A 15,841-nucleotide genomic window follows, 5' to 3' on the forward strand; every position below is an offset into this window, starting at 1 on the left:
TTCAACAGCACTGCAGATACCGGACAAGCATTTCCTACACCATCAGATTTCAAGTTCAAGTCTCAAGTTCAAGATGAGCATTTCCTACACCATCAGATTTCATGGACCCGTAAAGCTAAAAACAAAAGCAAAACAAACAAAAATATGAAGATGGAAAAGGACTACCAACTTTTTATTCCGTTAATAATGTTCTTAATATATAAAAAGAGTAGAACAGATATAATCAGAATAAAAGAACATGAAAAAGCTCACTGCATAATCTTTATTTTCCCATTTTGTCAAAGACCAGTGACAGTTTCCTAAAGAACTTGGGATCCACACTTCTGGACCATCCCTTTCCTCCCACCCACCTCCTCCTACTCTCTTGCCCTATTGCTTTGCCCTAGAAGAAGCCTAGCTTGCTATTTTGATCATCTTAGTAACCCCAGGAAACATAATAGAGGCTTGAAGAAAAAACATTAACTAAATTAGGAAGCAATCCTGAGGGACAGGAGATGAAGCTATAGTCTAATAGAAGGCAACTTGCAATCAGACTTATTCATTGGGCTAAAAGGTTTGGCTTCATCTTATAAGGCAGTGAAGCAACCACCACAGATTATATTAAACCAAAGTGTAACAGTATTAGATGAGCAGATATCAGAAAACGGTTGATAGATGATAACTTGTAAAATCTTCCAAGTCTTTTACTGGCAAGAAAATTCTGTGAGTAACCTGGACAGACTTCAGTCTTACATCATTGATTCCTTTGACCTTTGCTGGAGTTTGACAAAGAACAGAGAATGGAAATGGTTTCATCATGGCCCATAACTGATCTTACAAGTTTCCCTTTCAGAAGACTGTGGAGAATGAGAAAATGATGAAGAAAGAGATGGAAAGAAAAGGAAAATAACATTTATTAATTCTTAATTAAATACCAAGAATTAAATACCAAGAAATTTAACAGGGGCTTTACATATACAATTTAACTTCCAAACAAGTCTGTGAAATAGGAAAAATCGTTCCCATTTGAGAGAGAGGAAAATACAGATGAACCAACTTGTCAGGAATCACAGAGAAATAGAACACTGAAGTAGAAAACTGCCATTTAAACACAGATCTGACTAACTCCAGAGACACTCACGTAATGTAGGATAATGCACTTTCCCACATACCACCTTTTTCTTACAATAACCCTGAAATAGTGACCTATTTTTAATAATACTTTATAACATTCTTTTTAACTTTCAAGTTCAAGGGTATATGTACAGGTTTGTTACATAGGTAAACTTGTGTCAAGGGCGTTTGTTGTACAGATTATTTCTTCACCCAGGTATTAAGCTTAGTACTCATTAGTTATTTTTTCAGATCCTCTCCATCTTCCCACCTTCTACCCTCCAGAAGGGCCCCATGTCTGTCATTCACTTCTATGTGTCCACATGTTTTCATTATTTAGCTCCCACTTATAAGTGAGAACATGTGGTACTTGGTTTTCTGTTCCTGTGTTAGTTTGCTAAAGATAAAGGCCTCTAGCTCCACCCACGTTTCTGCAAAAGACATATCTCATTCTTTTTATGGCTGTATAACTGCACTGCATTCCACAGTATGTACGAAACTTTCTTTATCCAGTACACTACTGACGATGTTGAGACGATGTTCCATGTCTTTGCTATTGCAAACAGTGCTGCAATGAACATACACATACATGTGTCTTTATTACAGAATGAAATATATTACCTTGGGTACATACACAGTAATTGGATTGCTGGATTGAATGGTACTTCTGTTTTAATTCTTTGAGGAATCACCACACTGTTTTCTACAATGATTTAACTAATTTACATTCCCAACAACAGTGTGTAAGTGTTCCTTTTCCTCCACAACCTCACCAGCACCAGGTTTTTTGTATGTTTGTTTGTTTGTTTGTTTTACTTTTTAGGAACAGCCATTCTGACTGGTATGAAATGGTATCTCATTGTGGTTTTTATTTGCATTTCTCTAATGATCAGGGATATTGAGGGGTTTTTTCATATCCTTATTGACCATATATATGTGATCTTCTAACGTGTTTATGTCCTTTGCCCATATTTTAATGGAATTATTTTTTTCTTGTAAATTTGTGTAAGTTCCCTGTAGATCCTGGATATTAGACCTCTGTCAGATGCACAGCTTATATTTTCTACCATTCTATAGGTTGTCTGTTTACTCTGATATTTTTTTTTCCTGTATACAAGCTCTTTAATTAGTTCATATTTGTCAGTTTTGCTGTTGCTGCAGTTGCTTTGGTGTCTTTATACTGAAATCTTTTCCCATTGGTGCGTCCAGAATGGTACTGCCTAGGCTGTCTCCCAGGGTTTTTATAGTTTTGGGTTTTACATTTAAGTCTTTGATCCATCTTGAGTTGATTTTTGTATATGGTCTAAGGAAGGAGTCCAGTTTCAATCTTATGCATATGGCTAGCCAGTTATCCCAGCGCCTTTCCCTAATTAATAGGGAGTCCTTTCCCCATTGCTAGTCTTTGTAAGGTTTGTTGATGATCATATGACTGTAGGTATGTGGCCTTATTTCTGGGCTCTCTATTTGATTCCATCAGTCTGTGTGTCTGGGTTTGTACCAGTACCATGGTGTTTTGGTTACTGTTGTCCTGTAGTACAGTTTGAAGTCAGGTTAGAGTGATGCTTCCTGATTTTTTTTCCTTGGGATTACCTTGGCTATTCAATCTCAGCCTTGGCTATTCAGTTTTGGTTCCATAGGAATTTTAATTTTTTTTCTAGTTATGTGAAGAATGTCATTGGTAGTTTAATAGAAATAGCATTGACTCTATAAATTACTTTGAGCAGTATGGTCATTTTAACAATATTGATTCTTACTATCCATAAGCATGGCATGTTCTTCCATTGTTTGTATTATCTCTAATTTTTCTAAGCAGTGTTTTACAGTTCTCATTATAGAGATCTTTTCCTGGTTAGCTGTATTCTGATGTGTGTCTGTGTCAACTGTGAATGGGATTGTGTTCCTGATTTGCCTCTTGGCTTGATAGTTATTGGTGTATAGAAATGCTAGCGGGTTTTGTACACTGACTTCATATCCTGAGACTTCACTGATATTGTTTAACAGCTTAAGGAGATTTTGGGCTGAGACTACAGGGTTTCTACATAGAAAATCATGTTGTCTGCACACAGGAATAGTTTGATCCCTATTTGGATGCCTTTTATTTATTTCTCTTGCCTGACTGCTCTGGCCAGGACTTCCAAAACTATGTTGAATAGGAGTGGTGAGAGAGAACATTCTTGTCTTGTCTTGGTTTTCAAGCGGAATGCTTCCTGCTTTTGCTCATTCAATATGCTGTTGACTGTGGGTTTCTCACATACGGCTCTTATTATTTTGATGTATGTTTCTTCTATACATAATTTATAGAGAGTTTTTAACATGAAGGGGTGTTAAATTTTATCAAAAGCCTTTTCTGGATCTATTGAGATGATCATATGGTTTTGTCTTTGGTTCTGTTTATGTGATGAATCACACTGATTGATTTCTGTATGTTGAACCAACTTTTCACTCCAGGGATAATGCCTACTTAATCATGCTGGATATGTTTTTGACATACTGCTATATTCAGTTTGTCAATATTTTGTGAGAGTTTTTGCATTGATGTTCATCAAGGATGTTGGCCTAAAGACTTCTTTTGTGTGTGTGTCTCTGGCAGGTTTTGGTATCAGGATGATGCTGGCCTCATAGAATAAGTTAGGAAAGAGTTCCCTCCTTTTCAATTTTTTGGAAGAGTCTCAGTAGGAATGGTACCAATTCTTCTTTGCATATCTGGTGGATTTCAGCTGTGAATCTGCTTAAAAGAAAGCTATTAAAATGCAGACACCAAAGTGACAGTGTCTGTCAGTTTGTCTTTTTTAATACTCCCACGATTGGCCAGGCCTGGTGGCTCATGCCTGTAAGCCCAGCATTTTGGGAGGCCAAGGCTGGCAGATCACTCAGAGCCAGGAGTTCGAGACCAGCCTGGTCAACATAGCAAAACCCCATCACCAGTTAAAAAAAAAAAAAAAAAAAAAAGAAGAAGCAGAAGAAGAAAAAAAATTAGCCAGGCATGGTGGTACACACTTGTAATCCCAACTACTCGGAAGGCTGAGGCATGAGAATCACGTGAACACGGGAAATGGAGGTTGCAGTGAGCCAAGATCGCACCATTGCACTCCAGCCTGAGTGACAGAATCAGACTCTGTATCAAAAAAACACAAAAACAAACAAACAAAAAACCTCCCACTATCCTTAGCACTGCATTGACAATGTTTTATTGATTTTGACATGAATTTTGTCTTTATATCAAAGTGAAGGAAGAGCTATGTAGTCAAAATGTGTTTTGTGAAAATGAACAAAGAATTTTTTTTCACTACCTCAAAAAAATACATAAACCAAAAAGAAGGCACATGAATAAGAGCAATGTCTTTAAATAATCAGAGATACAGATGAGTATAACGGCAAATCCTTTTTTAAGCAAACATTAATTTACAGGTTTTGAAACTATTTTGTCCTGAACACAATGTGATGGGTGTTTTTATTATAAAAAATGCTGAGAGGTGTTCAAATTGGATACATGCTAAGAAAATGCCTAGATTATAATACAAACATATCAAGTTTCTATTATGTAGTTTTCTCCTTGCTTTAAAATTGAATTCTTGATAACAATTATATGAAAAACCATACAATTAGATTTTTATATTTGATATTGAGCAAATAGAAGAACTACCGCTTTTTTAAAGACATAAATCAGGCAGCAATAAAATCAAGAGCAAATTTCTCCATTCCAGGAAAGACTTGGTAACGGTAAGTCACTTGAATATCACTGTCATTGTCTCTAATATTAGCAATAAATTAAACCCTCAGCAGTTAGAGAATCCAGACACACCCCCAAATTGAGGTTGATAAAGAGGATAGTGACATATGTCATCATACCATGTCATCCTCCGTAAAAGTAAAAGCCAGGCAACTCTTTCTCTCTGTACAAACACAATTGCAGTTTTTGTATTACTCTTAAAAATGTCCACGATTTAATAACCATTAAAATTACTTTATCATACTAAGTAAAATTTAAAAATTTGAAAAAACATTTAAAATTGGCTCAATTGTCTCATAGAACTTACGGTTCTGTAGAATAAAACATAAAAATTGACCTTCCCAGTTTTTTGGGGGGAGGGGTGTTGGGGTTTTTTTTCTGAGAGGGAGTCTCACTGTTGCCCTGGCTGGAGTGCAGTGGCTCTATCTCCGCTCACTGCAAACTTGCCGCCCAGGTTCAGGCAATTCTTCTACCTAAGCCTCCTGAGTAGCTGGGATTGCAGGCACCTGCCATCATACCTGGCTAATTTTTGTAGTTTTAGTAGAGACAGGGTTTCACCATCTTGGTCAGGCTGTTTTTGAACTCCTAACCTCCTTATCCACCCACCTCCGCATCCCAAAGTGCTGGGATTACAGGTGTGGCCCACTGCACCCAGCCCAGACCCTCCCAGTCTTGAAACCTGAGAAAATTACATTGGTTCTACCTGAGTTCCTTTCTCAGGAACCCAACCATCAAGGCTTCCAGAGAGCAGCAAGAATCTGAAACTTACTAGATCACTGTATCTGGACAATGAGATGTCAGGCCACTCACCTACTGTCACTGCCTAGGCAACCCCTGCTTCCTATTAACCAACTCCTCTTCCTTATCCCTCCCTAATTCCTATTTTCCCACACATGGTTACATTTCTTTCCTGCTATATAAACCCTTAATTTTAGTTGCTCAGAGAAAAGGATTTAAGACGAATCTCCTATATCCTTAGGTGCAGCACCTAATTAAAGCCTTTCTCCTGACAATACTCATTGTCTCAGTGATTGGCTTTCTGTGTGGCAAGCAGCAGGGCCTAGACCAAAAACTTGGTGTTTTGGTAACAAATTCACATTTTTTTCAAGTGTTGGGATCAAATAAATCTGAAAACATAAACACATTCTCTGCCTTGCTCATCCCATGTACTCAACTCAAAATGAGTATAGCAAATGAAAGAAACTAGGTACGTACATAGAGACATATAAACATATACATATGTATATGTTTAACCTTCAAAAATTGATAAGACATACATAGTGAAGATGACAATGATCTGGAATTAATGTTTAAATATCATTACAATAACAATATTAAATGGAATATTTAGATAACAGAAAAAAACTGAAAAGAGAGGCAGGAATTCTTTGCTTTATTCAGGTAACCTAAAAAGAACAGAGAAGGACTAATGAAAACGTGGCTATAACTATTATAGTGTAAAATTTCAACATTCTCTCCAAACTCCCAAATAGAATTTAATGTATTGCTTACACAGCAAAAAAAAAAAAAAAAAAAAAAAGACAGAAGACACCTATTTTATATATACATAAATCATAAATTTTCAAATAAATGAAGCTAAAAATATCTTGTAAGCTATTAAAACTAAGATACATATAAACTGTACTTTGACAATACATTTACACTGTTTATATATGAGACTAAAGTCTTGGATCATAATTTTCTGGAAATATTTCTCAGAAAAACTATCAAGAAGGATTTCTCAGACACTACTAACAACTATCCTCATATAATATTGGTTAAATGAAATAAATGATCTTAATGTAGGTATTATAAACATTAACACCTATAAAATTAAAAATGGCACGTCATTAATAGTGCTTTTGTTAATACAGAATTTTTTTTTGTTTCTCCTTCCTCCAATTCTAGGTTTCACAAGAAGGTAGAAGGGTATGCCGGTACTGAGAGAAACTTCAACAAGATCCCTCTATTTGCTCCACCATTTTCTCTTCAAAGTTTTATTTGGCTAATTCCAGCACATACACAAAGATTAGTGACACAGATGGATGAGACTGTATCATATCAACTGGTCCCATTCTTCAAGCACATGAATGTGTAACCTTCAAATTATCAAAGTTCTTGAGAATGTGAAATTGAGCCTTCAAAAATTTATTTCACAGATGACAGTATCTGTTGTAACAACTATTTAGGCTCCTGAAGCCAGCCCAATTATCCTATAGAAGTGATGTTTATGGTTTCTTTGAATTAACATAGATATTGATCCACCCTGTCTTAAAACTTGAGAAAGTTACATTTGTCTTATCTGAGTTACTTTTTCAGGAAACCAACCATCAGGCTTCCCAGACACTAGCAAGAAAAAACAAAACTTACCACATCACTACATCGGGACACTAAGACGCCATACTTCTCACTCATCATGATTGCCTGAATGGACCACCTGCTTCTTTTCCTTACTCCTCCCTAATTCCTGTTTTCCCACACATAGTTACATTTCTTCTCTCCTATTTTAGTCAGTCAGGGAGATGGATTTGAGACTGAGCTCCCATTTCCTCAGGTGTAGCACCCGATTAAAGCCTTATTCCCTGACAATACTCATCTCATTGATTGGCTTTCTGTGCAGTGAGCAATAGAATCTAGACTGAACCCCTGGCATTTTGATAACACTCTCCTGAATTCTAAAGGTAATACAATATTTCCTCTTTCTCTTTTATGCCTCAAAATACAAAATAATCTAGCATTTGCACAAAAACTACAAAATTTTGAAGCAAGTGCATAATTCCTTTACTAAATTAAATACCTCTGATTCTTTTTAGTTCCTCTTTTGAAAGTTATGTAAGAGGGATATTTGTGACAATGAAATAGCTTTATATCTTGATTATGGTGATGATTACATGAATCTACATATGAGATAAAATGACACAGAACTATACACATACATTGTATCAATGCCAGTCTCCTGGTTCTTACATTATACTATAGTTAGGAAGATTTAGCCAATGGGAGAAACTGGTTAAACAGTAACACAGTACCTTTTCAAACTATCTCAGCAAATTCCTAAAAAGTAAAAAATGAAAAGAGGGAAATGGAGCACCTCACAGAAATCATATCTCAATGCCAGAGGAAAATGAGGGAAACTTTTCCCACAAATCTAAAAGATCAGTGTGAGTAAACACTAGAAAAGCAAATTAAACAAAAGCAGATAGATAACAGCAATAATCAGTATTTTTATTGCAGTTAAGTTTAATGAAACTAAAAATGATATGAATATGACAGCCAAACTATCTACCTGTATACCAATCTATACCCTTTCCTGGGGTCAGAAAATATAGTCTATGGAGACCTACTACAAGTAAGAAACTATTTTCAATTTTATTTTTAAAATCATGTACTTTGCATTGGATGTCATATTCATATTCAATTGTGGTTTTGAAAATTTAACAGTTAAATTATTTAACTACTTTATCCAAAATATAGTAATAAGTTTTACAAAAGAAGATGGCCATATTTACCTACGGCTTAGAGCCCTCGAACATAGCTCAGAGTACCACAGTTAGAGAAGCATCATCCTATTTCCCAACTCCTAAGTGGTACTTTACAAATCATTCAGACTGGCCTATTCTGAGGGAGCCCCTAATCCCCTAGAGACCAGGGTCTCTTTGGAAAAATTCTTAGAAGACAGATGACTGCTGGTACTCTATATTCAAACTATGACATACTACAAAAGGGCTGATGCAGCAATTACGTAACTCCTATAAACAGAGACTCTCTAGGAAATATGTTCACATTGTCTTACCTCAGCAAGGGCCAATAACACCTCAAGTATTTTCACAAACATATAAAGACAAGAGTAGGTTTCTTGCATAATTAGTAGCCATTTTACTTGAAAATGCCTTGTTCTTATTTTTAAATTTTTCCAGAATTCTAGCAAAATTAAATGTAATAAAGGGGTCCAAAACCACAAGGTTTCTTAAGTTTGCTCCAATCTTCATCTTTTCATTTGACCTCTTCATCCAAGCAGATAAGGAAAAAGGCTTTTATCACCTGAAGGTGATCAAAAATTTCAAGCTGACTTCTATGACCAGCATTTCAGAAAAGTGCTACGGTGCCACAGGAGATGTTTACTTTGGTTTTAGTACTCTGAGAATTCTATAACAATGCAGGAAATTACAGGTTTGATTCCAAAATAATGAATGTCCCCCCCCTCCCAGCAACCCCAGGTGGAGACTAGGATACAGGGTTAGAACTGGATGCCCCAAGAAACTGTCAAATTATTAACCAGCACATACAACTGAAATGGAAACACACACACATACACTATTTAAAGAGATAGTATGATTTACATAAAAGTGTATTTTTCCCCTCTCCAGTTTCTAAGTTTAAAATGATAAGGAGACCAAAATACACTTAAGGATGCATTATTTGAAGTTACTTTATCAACAATGATAGTACAAAAACACAGCCTATGCAAAATATAAGGCTTCACCAATATAATAGATAAAATCCTAAAACTAAAGAAGTTCATGAGTAATTGTATATGCCAAGATTGTAAAAAAGCAAAAAGCCATTTGTACTACTTTAAAAATTCACATGTGATATTATATACAATGAACATAAGTTTAAAAGTATGAAATTTTCACTTTGTTTCAATGGATTCACAGCATTTCTAAAGTTTTTTATGACTGACCATCTAAAACATAAAATATCTCTAGTATATTCCAATCAACTTGTACTTTGGTAATTAATACCCAGAACATAAATTCCCAATATGATGAAAGTCTAATTTTTTAGAAACCACATTTATAAATAAGCAGTTAGGGAAAACTCATGCTGAGCTCAAAATATGAGGTTTCTATGCAAGATAAATCACCTTTCTTATATGAACTGCTCAGATCAAAATGTCAAAACAATTAAATTACAATTTTGCCTGACATCAATATCCCATGCAACAGTGCAAAACAGAAAACCCTGATTTCAGGAATACTGTTGGCCTTAAACTGACAAACAAATTAAGTAATCAATCAAATTTTGGCAAAAGAAACAAAAAATGAGACACAATGCAGGTGAAGCAGATCAGAAAGGTCAAGGACTTCATCAAGACTCACTTCTCATACAATTTCATGTTTTTTGGCTCAAAAGGAAAAAATATTCTGTTACATAAATACAAAACACACAAACATAAGGTCATATATTTTACTACCTATATACCAAATATGACTATAGATTTTAATAAACCACACATAAATGTAAATCACATCAATATTATATGTGCATGCCGATATCTAATATTTATATATGTGTGTTTGTATGTGGAGACGGAGGTAGAAGGGGAGCTTAATTTTTGCCTTAACAAGCCTAGTTCTCCTATATAGCTCTCTCATCTGTTTCTTTGACTGTACCATGTAAAAAAGTATACAATCATGATATGTTTGAACTGTAGAATGATCTCGTCATTTTTCAGTTGAAAAACCGAAGGCCAGTTAAGACACGAGCACAAAACTAGCTGGGGACGTAACTGGGACTACAATTCCAGGCCCCTAAGCCAACTCCAAATCTTTTGTATCAATCATGAGATATACTAACAAGACGTACTCCTGAGTGCACTGGGGTTCATTATGCTATTCTACTATTGCATATCTGATAATTTCCATAATAAAATAAAAATGTTTGGAAACCTAGCAACCTAAAAACATTCAGTATCTTCATAAGCCATTTATCAAATGTACTGCAATATTTAATTAAGGGGAGAGATCATGTTATTTACATAGTGGTTATCACCATCCCCTGCCAAGACTATGCAGAACCCTGTTTTATAGTAAGAATTCAAGAAATGGTCCTTAAGCACTAGTCAAAAAAAAAAAAAAAAAAAAAAAAAACCCAAGGTTCCTTTTCCAATTCTAACAATTCCCCCTATCTTGTCAAATTGCTCAATATCTACGAGTAATATTGTCAATATCCTACCATGTATCTACAACCTATCTGTTGCCAATCCAGTCATTCATTTTCAAATGATATTTGTTGCCAATCATCGTTTTTTACATTTTCAAAATCCAGTCTGAAATCTAATCCTAGTTAACATCTCTTCCCAGATAGAATACCACCTTTCTATAATTAGATTGACCACTAGCGACAACACTGTTCTCCATTTGATCACACTTGGTACTTAAAAAGGATTTGTTTGATAATAGTAATATTCTTAGAACTTTACTGTAATTATCTGCTGCAAGGAAGGTGAGATTCGATGCTGCCAGCTTCCCCATCAGAGCCCTTCTCAGGTTTCATCATATGATTTAGCTTACCTCATTTCCTTCTTTTCCCCTACTTTTATCTTGCAATCTCACCTTTTTCTTTACATTGTCTCCTAAGCAAAGCTCAAGGTAGAAATCCCCTCTTTCCTTAACAATGCACAAAATATTCTGCTTCAAGCAATTCTCAGAATCTCAAAGCATTCTTTCATTAACTACTCCTGACCAAATGGGAAAAATGGTAAAGATTCCTACAATTTCTCCTGTAGCACAACTGGCTCTCACACACAATGAGAAAAGAGGAGGGATCCAGACAGAACACCCGCATTCCCCACCTCCATCTGTGCCCACACACTTTTCCTTCTCTCATGGCTTCTACGTAAATAGCTCATAAGATAGCAACCTCTCTTGTTGTATACACGTGTCCTTTCTCACCTCCTCAGGAACACTACTCCCCTGTCTCCTGCATCAATGTTTTCCTGTCTACTCCCTCTTTCTCTTTAGCATCACAACATTCCATTGTTTTGTATACTTTAAAAACTATCTTTACATCATCTGGTCCTACAACTAATGCTCCATTTCCTCCCTCCCTTTTCAACAAGAATGTTCAAGTGATGAAAACCGTCACCCTCTTCAATGCCTCTCCTTGTACTCTGTCAAACACGTCACAAACAAGCTTTTGTTCCTATCTGCTCCATGAAAACTGCCAACACACGGTCGTCGATGATTTCCTTTGCTTAATTTTCAATCCTCATCTTTAAAACAGGTGACCAGCCCTCTACTTCTTGAAACACTTCTAGGATTTCATACTCTCCTGCTTTCCCTTTTACCTGGAATACAGCTCTTTTTCAGACTCCTTTTCTGGTTTCTCCTCATCTCATAACGCTGATGTACACCATTACGTGCCAGACTTTATGATGTAAAGTCTGGTCCTTGGTCATCTTCAATGTTCTAAACTCACACGCTTTTGATGAATGCATTCAATCTATTTGCTTAGAACCAGCTATACGGTGAAGAGTCCTAAGTGTATGCCATTAGCTTGGTCTCCCAGCTGTCTGCTTGACATTTCCATCTGAACATCTAAAACGCATCTAACACCTAACACATCCAAATCCAAATTCTTAATCCCAGTTGCCACATCTTCTTCCTGTTCTTCCCAATCACACTAACAGAAACTATAGTTGCTTAGGCAATTATTCTCCGTAATTTCTTTTGCTCTCACATTCCATATTCTACCTCTCAGCAAACCCTGAGGAATACACCCTCAGAATACATACAGAATCTGAACCATTCACTTCCTCCACTGCTATTATCCTGGTCTAATCCACCACGGTCTGTCACATGAATTATAATAGCCTAACTGCTATCTCTGCTTCTAACCTTGCTTTCTTCAGTCTGTTCTCAACACAGTAGGCAGAGTAATGGTGTCAAATAGATGTGTTAGATCATGTGATCCCTCTGGTCAAAAGACTCCAAAGTCCTCCACATGGCTTCAAGTAAAGGTTATCATTACAATAGCTTACCAGACCATCTGGCTCCTGTGACATTTAAAATCCCATATCCTACTTCTCCCCTACCGTCTATTCCACTCCAGCTACACAAGCCTCTTTGCTGATCCTTGAACACAGCAACATGCCCAGCCTCTGCACTTGGTATTTCCCTGTGCCTGGAAGGCTCTTGTCCCAAATATACGACTGACTCCCTCAACTGCTTCAAGTCCACTGAAATGTCACCTCCTCCAGAGAACTTCCACTAAATCACTAAACACACATACTCTTTTTCTTGCTTTATGTAAGAAGTCCATAGCAGTTACTATGGTTTCACCTTATATCTTTCTTATGTACTATATACACTGTCTCCCTCCACTAGAATGTATATCCCAAGAAGGCAGAGGTTTCTTCTCTGCTTTATTCCAGCGCCAAGAACACTGCTTGGCACACAGTAAGCAATCAGTAAACAATTGTTGACTAAGGAGTACTGAGTGCTCTACGTAAATATAATAATGCTTTACGTAAGCAATTAATAAATTATATTTTATTCTTGTTGATCGTCCTACATTAAAAGTCTTTCATAGTCTTCGTATGGTATTGGGAATGCATGTCATCTTTAGCAAGAGGAGTTACTTTTAAACCTCCTTAGGTCTTGAGATCAGACATGACTGCCGATTGTAAAGGAGAAAATATCTCAAAAAAGTTAAAGGTCAAACTACTGATGAAATAATTCCCCTTTCCATTAAGAATTCTTGGGGGGAGAGGTGGGAAGAAATGGTGAAAATCCTACCTAAATACCAGCAATCCAGTTTAAAATCCAAGTCTCGCTGGTAGCAAGCGTGCCCCCCGTTCTCCCAGGGCCCTCTGCGGTGCCCGCCGCGGCCCCTTCTCCCGAGGACGGGGGCTGCGTCGCTGCACCAGCCAGCCCGGGGCCCAGCGCACAGAGGACACCTGGAGAAACAGGATCAAACGCAACTCATGGCAGGCAGCACCGCGGGACCTCAGGACATCGCTGTCCGTGTTGGCCAAGAGGCATCCCTTCAGCAGAAGCAACGGCATCGGCAGAGGCTTCTCGGGCAGTTCAGAACATCTCTCTCTCTCTCTGTTCTGCAGGGCTAGCTGCAGCGAACTCGGAGTCCAGCGACTCCATCTACAGCTCACTGATCCATGGCACTCCCAGGATGCGGGCGCAGCGGGCGAGGGCCGCGCAAGGGCCATGATAGGGACGGGCACGGGGCGTCGCAGGGGGTGCCGCTGCGGTTCTGACAGCGCGGGAGGACGGCACACAGAGGCGCCGCGCAAAGGAAGAACAGGGAGAAGGACAGACGTGGGGGAACACGGGGAGGACGGGCTCTGAAGCAAGGAAACTGCAGCGCAAACGCGGGAGGAAGCCAGTCGCCGGGGCGGCACCGGCAGCCAAGGCTCCGACCCCCGGCCGCGCTCTCCGCGGCTTCTCCGCAGCTTCCCTGAAGGCGCCGTCCCGCGCGTCCTCGAGCGACCCTGCACGCGCGCGGGCGGCCCTGCGCGTCCTCGAGCGACCCTGCGCGTCCTCGAGCGACCCTACACACGCGCGGGCAATCCTGCGCGTCCTCGAGCGACCCTGCACGCGCGCGGGCAGTCCTGCGCGTCCTCGAGCGACCCTACACACGCGCGGGCAGTCCTGCGCGTCCTCGAGCGACCCTGCGCGTCCTCGAGCGACCCTACACACGCGCGGGCAATCCTGCGCGTCCTCGAGCGACCCTGCACGCGCGCGGGCAGTCCTGCGCGTCCTCGAGCGACCCTACACACGCGCGGGCAGTCCTGCGCGTCCTCGAGCGGCCCTGCGCGTCCTCGAGCGACCCTGCACGCGCGCGGGGGCCCTGCGGGGCGCCGTCCCCAGCACACGGGCGCGCGGCGCCGCTCTTGACCCGCGCTCCGCCAGCGCGCGGGGTCGGGCTGCCCGGCCGGGGGCGTGCCATGCCTACGTGTGGGAACGTGTCGGAAGCGGGCACGGCGGAGCGGCTGCGCGCCTCTCCTCACGCCGGCAGCTTCGGGGGCTGGGCGGGGGCTCCCCAGGCCGGTGCGGGCCCCCGGGACCGGCGGAGGCAGGGGCACCGCGCGCCCGCCCGCGGACTCGCTGGGACCCCGCCGCCTCCCGGGCGCCCCTCGGCTCGGGTCCTTCACGGCGGGTCGCCGGCCCGCGGGGTGCGGCCGACGGCGCAGTCGCGCCGGCCCGGGTGGGAGGGAGGAGCGAGGAGACGCTGCAGCCAAAGTTTGCAAAGAGAAGGACTCCCGTTACCTGAGGGCGCGGGCGCGGGCCGGTCTGCGGTACGGCTGCCGGGCGGCCGGGTTTTCAGCAGCCGTAAAGCGGGGCGGCGGGCGCGCGCGCGCGTCACCGCCGGGCAGGGCCGGGCCGCCTCCGAGGCGGGAGCCGGGAGCCCTGGGGAGCGTTTTCCGTTTCCATGGGCAGAGCGAGGCACGCGCCCCACGGCGCCGCACCGAGCGCCGTTTCCTTCGCAGCGTGCGCGGGTCTCACACGTCCTCTTTCTGTCCGATGAAACTTTCAAAAGCCGTTTTAAAGTGCGGTGCTCGCGGGCGCGCTCCGGGGGCCGCCTCGGGACAACGCGGGCTACTTTTGGTTTTCCTCCATGACACGGGTACTGAGCATCGCCGGGGCCGGAGGCGCCATGACACGGGTACTGAGCATCGCCGGGGCCGGAGGCGCCATGACACGGGTACTGAGCATCGCCGGGGCCGGAGGCGCCATGACACGGGTACTGAGCATCGCCGGGGACGGAGGCGCCATGACACGGGTACTGAGCATCGCCGGGGACGGAGGCTCCATGACACGGGTACTGAGCATCGCCGGGGCCGGAGGCGCCATGACACGGGTACTGAGCATCGCCGGGGACGGAGGCTCCATGACACGGGTACTGAGCATCGCCGCGGACGGAGGCTCCATGACACGGGTACTGAGCATCGCCGGGGACGGAGGCTCCATGACACGGGTACTGAGCATCGCCGGGGACGGAGGCTCCATGACACGGGTACTGAGCATCGCCGGGGACGGAGGCGCCATGACACGGGTACTGAGCATCACCGGGGACGGAGGCTCCATGACACGGGTACTGAGCATCGCCGGGGACGGAGGCTCCATGACACGGGTACTGAGCATCGCCGGGGCCGGAGGCGCCATGACACGGGTACTGAGCATCGCCGGGGCCGGAGGCGCCATGACACGGGTACTGAGCATCGCCGGGGACGGAGGCGCCATGACACGGGTACTGAGCATCGCCGGGGACGGAGGC

The 15,841-nt window shown here is 41.8% G+C and overlaps 1 protein-coding gene across 5 annotated transcripts in view; it reads right to left on the reverse strand.

The window, feature by feature from the left end:
• The window catches only part of NAALADL2 (N-acetylated alpha-linked acidic dipeptidase like 2), a 1,288,446-nt gene extending 1,273,540 nt beyond the window's left edge, over positions 1-14,906 (reverse strand). For 3 of the 5 annotated variants that reach the window (XM_074405414.1, XM_074405412.1, XM_074405413.1), the window contains exon 1: positions 14,833-14,881. The gene's annotated coding sequence lies outside the window, so the exon portion shown is untranslated. Of the gene's footprint in view, positions 1-13,344; positions 13,975-14,832 lie in introns of those variants that run through there. The other 2 variants (XM_074405415.1, XM_074405416.1) reach the window with 2 other exon arrangements.
• Between the last annotated feature and the right edge of the window lie 935 nt (positions 14,907-15,841).

This window comes from Saimiri boliviensis, chromosome 9 (assembly GCF_048565385.1).
Source record: "Saimiri boliviensis isolate mSaiBol1 chromosome 9, mSaiBol1.pri, whole genome shotgun sequence".
Classification (NCBI taxonomy): Eukaryota; Metazoa; Chordata; class Mammalia; order Primates; family Cebidae; genus Saimiri; species Saimiri boliviensis.